The following is a 7935-nucleotide window of genomic DNA, read 5'->3' on the forward strand; positions in this document are numbered from 1 at the left end:
CGTTTCTTATAATATAGATATTCGTAGCTATTCGTTTCTTGATTTAGTAGGGGCCTTCATAAAGTGCAAGAAATTTTGCCATTGTACCTGTAGCAGGATTCGATACATTAGAGGTTCTTGCCAGTACCCATTCACCAACTTCAAAAGTCATTCCTTTCTTTTTGGAAATGAGCCTTGTCAATTTTCTTTCTCTCCTTGTCTTAATGCGTTCTTTTAAAACTACTAATTGCTCTTGCCGGTTACTCTCTATTAGACGAGGGACGCGCGGCAGGAAATCGGTCCACCATCTTTTAGGCTTACGCCTCCAAAAAGCCTCATAGGGCGTGACGCTCGTGGTGTCGTGATGTTACTCGTTTATTAAAGTTTCTAGATTGTCTAGCAGTGAGTACCACCCATCGTGTTGGTTCGGTGGTAAGAGAATCCGAAAAAGTGTGGTAAGTTCGCGGTTTACTCGTTCTACCATGTTGGCTTAAGGTTGTCGTATGGAGGTGAGAATGAATTTTATACCCTTATTTTCTATCCCTTGCCTCCAATGGTGGCTGGTGAACTGCGTGCCTCTATCTGACATAATTTTCTGCGGTTTTTCGATGTGTTCTTTAAACTGTTCCAATTTTCTCAAGGCCATTTCTCCGGTTGTCTTCCGTAGCGGATATAGTTTTTTATATTTGGTAAGTGTCTCAATCATTACTAAGAGATATTCATAACCATACTTCGTTTTGTTTAATGGTCCAAAAAAATCAATTGACACCATTTTCAAGGGCTCGTTCGGTGGTCCCGGTTCTGGTATCGCCTAAGAGGCTTGCGTAGCGACTTTATTTCTCTGGCAAGAGTCACAAGTGGATAATAATGGTCGGGTTTGTTTTGCTAGCTTTGGCGCATAAAATGACTCATGCATTATTTTATATGTCTTATCCGCCCTTGGATGCTTATATGAATTGTATCAGTCCCATATAATATTTGCAGTGAGCTCGGGCGGAAGGTAAATTCGGTAAGCTGATCCCCTGTAGTGATATAGGGTTTTGTTTATTACTTTATATCTTTTTTCTTCCTCCGATTTTTCCTCAGCCTTTGCTATTAATTTTTGTACTTTTTTATCCAGTTGTTGCTTTTGGGAAATCTTCAGGATTTCTCGTTCAATTTCCGGCGACCATTGATATTTTAGTGCGTTGATTGTTACTCGGATCTCTTCTCGATTTTTCTTGTTTCGATCGTTATCGAGCCTCCGACTTAACACATCGGCCATGATATTATCCTTACCCGATAAATGTTCGATTCTAATATTGTAATATTGTATCGCCAGTATCCATCGTGTCAATCTCGCATGCACAAACTTGTACGTTTTGAGGAAAGTTAGGAATAGATGTTCCGTTCTATTAATGATTTTCACACCGTGCAAATACGTTCGAAATTTCTGCAGTGACCACACGACCGCAAGCAGTTTCTTCTTAGTCGTGAAGTAAGTTCTCGACCTTTCAGCGTGCGGCTCGCTAATGTTATTATTTCTTTCTCTTTTTCATTGCTTAATTGATACAGGACAGCACCTGGGGCATAGTTGCTGGCGTCTGTCTCCAAATAATACTCTTTCTTTGGATCTGGGAAATATAACATTATCGAAGTTCCAAATAGTTGTTTTATTCGCTCAAAATTTTCTTGTGCTTCTTCGTTTCAGTTCCAGACTGCTCCTTTCTTTATCAACTTTAAGAGGGGTACTGTTTCTTTAGCATGTTCTTTGCTAAATTTTGAATAGAAATTTATTAAGCCTAAAAAGCTTCTTCATTTTTTGACATTTCGTGGAGCTGGAAAATCCTGAATATTTTGTATTTTCTCAGGGTCCGGTTTTATCCCTTTCGTTGTTAGGATGAAGCCCAGAAAGTTTTTTTCTTTCTTGAAGAAGTGTGATTTCGTAAGATTTAGCGTGATCTTACTTTGTTTTAATCCTTTTAATAGAGTGGCAGTGCTGGTTTTTAATCTAAATCGTACCACACGTAATTCATAACTTCTACCTCGATATTGTAAAGCGGTGTACTTTCTGGAATCAGGGTGCAAGGGTATTTGCCAGAAGCTACTGGTCATATCGAGATTTGAAGTGACGTTTATCCCTTTGCATTTTTGAAAGAGAACTTCCGCAGATTACGGGAATTCTCAGTATTCGATTAATATATCATTTAATCGTCGCGCATCCAGGCAGAGTCTAATGATTCCGTCTTTTTTTACTACTGGGACTATAGGGTTGTCATTGACTCCACCTCTGTCTCTTGTCCATAGGTTAGAATTTCATCGATGGCCGATTGTTCGATATTACATATGTGATGTCCTCCATTTTATTTTTATATCGCCTCATCTTGTCATATCCTGATCGCTAGTTCGGACCTGTAGATATAGGAAGGTTAATGTTTTTGAGTCTAGATTTATGTTTGTTCGATGCTCGTCCAAAACGTCGATCCCAATTATGCATGTGCGCGAAAGGCGTGACACGACCAAGAATGCTTATGGGATGATGGAGTTTGGGAGCTGTAAATGGGCATAAATTTGTTGATTTAACCGCACTGCCTTTCCTTCCAGAGGTCAAGCTACTACTATGCCTGCTAGTGGTAGGCAGGGGTATCGGTTGAATCTTTCTTTCTTTCCATTGAGAAATTCTTTTGATATAAGGTGATTTCTGCCCCTGTGTCGATTAATGCCTTTGTTACAATCCCTGCTATCTGGATGTTTGCTGTGCATCATTTTGAACTCTTTTTTTAGTATCTCTGTATTTTCTTGTGTGAGCTCTTCACGGGTGTTGGTTAACATTTTTGTAAAGCATGTTATTTCAGTGGCCACGTCAACCTCTCTATTTTTTTATTGTCATTTATTGACGTGGCTCGGCTCGTTTCCCGATTCATTGATAAGTTCCTCTGGGCGGTATCCCTCTTGCTCCACCGGCGCGGCGTGGTATCTTCCAATTCCATATTTTGAACTCTATATGGCGTTTATGGTTGACGCCAAGAATTTGCTTCAGGGGAAGCTCTTTGCCCCCCACCCGAATTTGTGATGTTTCTGTTTCCGTGATTTGTCATTGGTCGATTGAAATGGCCGTGGAAATTTTTCTGCTGAGATCCATTTCGGATAATATTGGCGCGTGTGTAAGTTTGTTGAGGTCTCCAGTGTCCAGTGTTTGAATAAGTTCTCTCTCTCGTCGCATTATTTCTTGTCCGCCAATATCTAGGTTCTGGATAACCGTTGTTAGTGGTACCAATTTTATCGAATTCATCTAGTAATTCAATAAGTTGCTCAATTTTACTTACGCCACGTCTAATTATAGCATATTTAATTTCTTCGGTGAAATGTCGTTCCAGGTTCATAATGGCCTCCTTCTGCTCAGGCGGAGGCGTTAATTCACTTATTTACGCAAAGGTATGCGTGGCATATTCTGCTCTGGATTTGTCACGCGTGACGTTGAAGCCTCCGAATTGCAGTTTCTTTCTTACTTCATGTTGAATTCTTTCGTTTCAATACCTTTGTTGGAATTTCACCATTAAGGTCTGAATATCTGTGATGTCTTCCCTTATTACCAACCACCAATCATTAGGCGAATTTGAAAGAGATTTCTCTATGAGATAATCTGTGTCGCATTCTCGTTGACTTACCACGTCCAAGTATTGCCGTAATTGGCGGAGATATTTCATGGGGTTGCCCTCCTCACTGTACTCTGGCAAGACGTATTTGATGTTGGGTTGGGTCGGTAACACCTGTCCCTGCGTTGGCCGTCCGATGACGTCGGTCACTCGCTCGGCCACTCGGGTTTGGGATGTTGCTAATAGGTTTATTCTTGCCTGGATTCGGGCCTCTAACAAAAATTCTCGGGACGTTGTTTCTTTCGAAAATTTTACTTAAATCTTTGTTTGCGAAATCTTTTTTATTTGTTGAAATCATTGAATTATTTAAAATCTATAATTAGTAAAAAAAATCTTCTAAAATGTTTTGAAACCTTTTCAAATCTTTTAAATGTTTTAAAATCTTTGAAATCTGGTGTACTGTAACCTTTTCAAAATCTTTGAAACCCTTTACATCCTTTAAAAGTTCAAAAACCTTTGTGAAATTTTTATGAAGTATTAAAAATCTGATATACACCCCTTTAAAAAATATTCAAAATCCTTTTAAATATTTTTAAATCTTTGAAACATTTTGAAATCTTTAATAATGTTTTATAATATGGTGTATACTCAAACACCGAGTGGCAAAACTCTTGAAAATTCCGTTATATGGTCGTGAAGCTAAGTTAATATTGAAGATTATAGCTAATAATTTTTATAATTTCTGAGTCAAATATCACAAAAGATGTATACCTTAACATTCTATAGTAGCGGAGACGAAATTTTCAAGGTAGCTGGACACCCGGCTTATAACAATAATTTGTCTCTTCTTACCTCTCATCATATGAACCTCAGATTCATCGTTGCAATTTTTATAATCACACGTATTACAATTTTCGTTGCAGTTAGTCAAAAGCGTTTGCTTCCCATATTTAATTCAATAAGTAAAACAATAGATTTTATGGCCAATTAATTACGTATAACATGCAGATATTCACTTTAATTAATTAATTAAGTTTGAAGTACAAAACGATTTTAACACTTGTCAAGCGTCAGATATCACTCAAGTACCGTTACATTAGTGAAAACCAACTCTAATTTTTAATAAAGTACTTAATGCACGTCCCGAATGTATTTGTGAACAATTGTAATGTTTTGTTACATTTTTTCAAATTCGTAACTAACTATTTATTTGAAATGCGCGCTAAATCCTGGGAAACATAACCTTTTTCAGAATTAGGTTATACCTATATTTTGCGCACCTCTTCTGAGTCTCAAAGCCTTTTACCGATTAGCGCGGGATATTTGAAAACCGAATTGAAAAATCTTGTACGTACATAATAGAACGGAGTGAGAATGCTTAAATTAACCGAATCGAGAAGAAATGTTACTCAATGTTCTTCAGGGTGACTACTATTTGTATAATGTTCGACTTTCGGCGTTCTCCCGGTAAATATTCGTTATTTCTTCCGGATCAGAAAAAGATTGTATTTTTTTGCGAAACCCACATTTTTTCAGATATATATTTCATTGCGCTAGTTGATCAACATTAGTAAATATTTTTGCAAGAAATCGATTGAATTTTAATTATATAGTATGTAGGATAAGAAAATTTGTGCATTTAATGAAGAAAAATACAGAAACCTTGGAAAATGAGGTCATTTGAAATTCAGAGAAATTGAAATTGTATTCTTTATAATTAAAAGCGCTCAAAATTAAGTTAATAAATATTGAAAACTTTTGAATTTGAATGGTTTTAAATTAAAAGCAATTAAAATTCCGAAATTTAACATTGAGCACTAAATGGAATCTTTTAAATTCGAAGCTTCTGATGTTCTAGAATTTTACATTGTTACCACAAACTAAAATTATAATTTAAGATAAAAGAAATTTAAAACAATTTTGCTAGAATGAAAAAATGAATTGATTAATTATAAAAAATTATAAAAATAATAAGGTAAAAGTCCCAAAAATCGTGACGCCAATTTTTTTTTCGTTTTATTCAATTTAAATGCATTGCAATTTTTTTGTGCTACTTTAAAATGCTTAAAATAAACTGTTTTTATTATTAAATGTTACTTTTAATATATTTTTAAACAATTTCTTTAAGTTATAACTAAGTTTCACGGTTTTAGTGATAGTCACGATTACTGGCATATTTACCATGAATTTTTAGTCGCTTTATTGTACTATAAGTAATTCTGTTACTAAAATGAATTTAATTTCTGTTATCTCTAACCTAACCAATTCATTGCTAAAACATTAGAGTAGAAAATTGTAAACAAATTTAAAATTTAAAATGTTAGAAAGTATAAAGTAACTATTCCAATTGGCCATAACCATTGGGACAAGAAAACGTATAATCTTTATTCTTGTCTTAACCGTTATGGACCAAATGGACTAGGTTCTTTATATTTTCTATCATTTCGAATTTTAAATATATTTTTTAATTTACTAACCTAATTTTTCATCCGTAAATTGGTTAGATTTTGTAAAATGATTATACTTAATTACTTCATTTAGTATCAAATCATTACTTTGATAAGCTTGAAATTGACGATGGTTCTTTTCAGCCTTGTTATTCCTCGTGATTTCCTCGCTTTCTCTAGACCCTCTTCCGCATTGAGCTGTTCTATGATTTTCTTTGGGAGGGTTGATGTACTCAAACCCACTTTTGCTTTTCTGCCAAATATAGCTTCGTAGGGCGACTGTTGTATGCCTTGGTGGAAAGAATGATTTTTAATAATTTGGACGAATCGAAGACCTTCTGCCCAGTGCTTTGTTTGATTTGTCTGCATCTATGTAGTTAGTATATTTTGGAAATCTTGGTTTGCGCGTTCAACGAATCCTTGATTTTGACTATGCGGAGGTTTTGCATGTAGGATCCTCAGCTCAGGCCGCATATTCTTCAATTCGTTAACTATTTTATTCACAAATTTCCTTCCATTACCAAACTTTAATACACTTAAAGCACCAATTGTCATGAAAATGTCTACTAAATTATAAGCAACTTCCTCTGCTTTTTTAGATTTTAGCGGTCGTAATGAAAGGAATTTTGTCAAGTGGTATTGATAATTTAGAATAAATTTATACTTTCCGTCAGCACTAATTTGCATATCGATAAGATCAACCTGACACCGAGAATTAAATTAATTGAAAAGCATAGGTTTTGAAACTAAACACTTTTTTGGCATCGATTTCTTAGCTTGACATCGTTTACATAAATTCAGGTATATATTAATAAGATCCTTAATAACATTTTTATATTTACGGTGCAATTCTTTTTCCATACGCGTACGAACACCATGACCGATGCTCTGGTGCAAATCATGAAGAACGTCGAACATCTCACCACTATGCAAATAGTACCAAAATGTAGAGTCACTTCCTTTTATAGGAGTAATAAGCTTTTCACTACCACCCACACGAACAACATCGAATCTCTTTAGTCGACAATAGTGTACACTTAGTTTTCTCTCTTCCTGTTTGGCTTCGTTCACTTCCTTTACAAATGTATAGTACTTTTCTTCAGAAAATATAAAACCATTTTCACTTTGATGTTTTATAACTTCTTGCAACAATTTTTCAAACTGTATGCGCATATTCACCACCTGTTTATTTAAATAACCGGAAACTTCACTTGGAGAATTCCTTGCAAAACCTGCCATTGTTCATAATTTAAACTTCACTGTGAGCAATGACTAACACTCAGGAGCTTTGCTGAAATGATACTATCGACTCTAACGTTCTAATACAGGCTCTTTTGACTAAGAGTCATTAAGAAGGGCTGCAGAACTGAAGGGTGGGTGGCTGGTTCTATAAAAATTCTCTCCAATTGTAGTTATGAAGACAGCAAGCAATTTTCCAGAACATAAGAGTGGGGTTTAAATGTCTAATTGCTCCATACCCGATCTACTGATGAAGAGCAGGTGACATACTTGAATCCACTTTTGACTTGACTTCTCTAAGAATTGGAAATTGTACAGGTAGTACATTTCCAGTCTTTCCAGAAGATCATGTAGTTGGTCATAAAATAAGTAAAACAAAATAAAATGAAAAATAACAAGCATTTCAAATCATTTTCATTGTAAACTTTTAATTAAATAAAGAATTTAGATTATGTATATGAAATAAATCGATTTATACATACTTTCTTTTGTCCTAAACTTCAAATTTCGTATTACTCAGTAAAATCAAAGTATTTCTGGCTTTGGCCAGTATACCCTGGCCGCTTTGCGGTTTGGCCGGCCAAAGCCCCAAATAGGAATACGACGCCATTCATTTCGGGCTTTGGCCAACCAACCTGACTAATACGCAAACTGGCCGGCCAGTTCGCGCATTGCCCGCTTTCTGGTTTTGACCA

The sequence above is a fragment of the Belonocnema kinseyi genome, chromosome 1 (assembly GCF_010883055.1).
Source record: "Belonocnema kinseyi isolate 2016_QV_RU_SX_M_011 chromosome 1, B_treatae_v1, whole genome shotgun sequence".
Lineage (NCBI taxonomy): Eukaryota > Metazoa > Arthropoda > Insecta > Hymenoptera > Cynipidae > Belonocnema > Belonocnema kinseyi.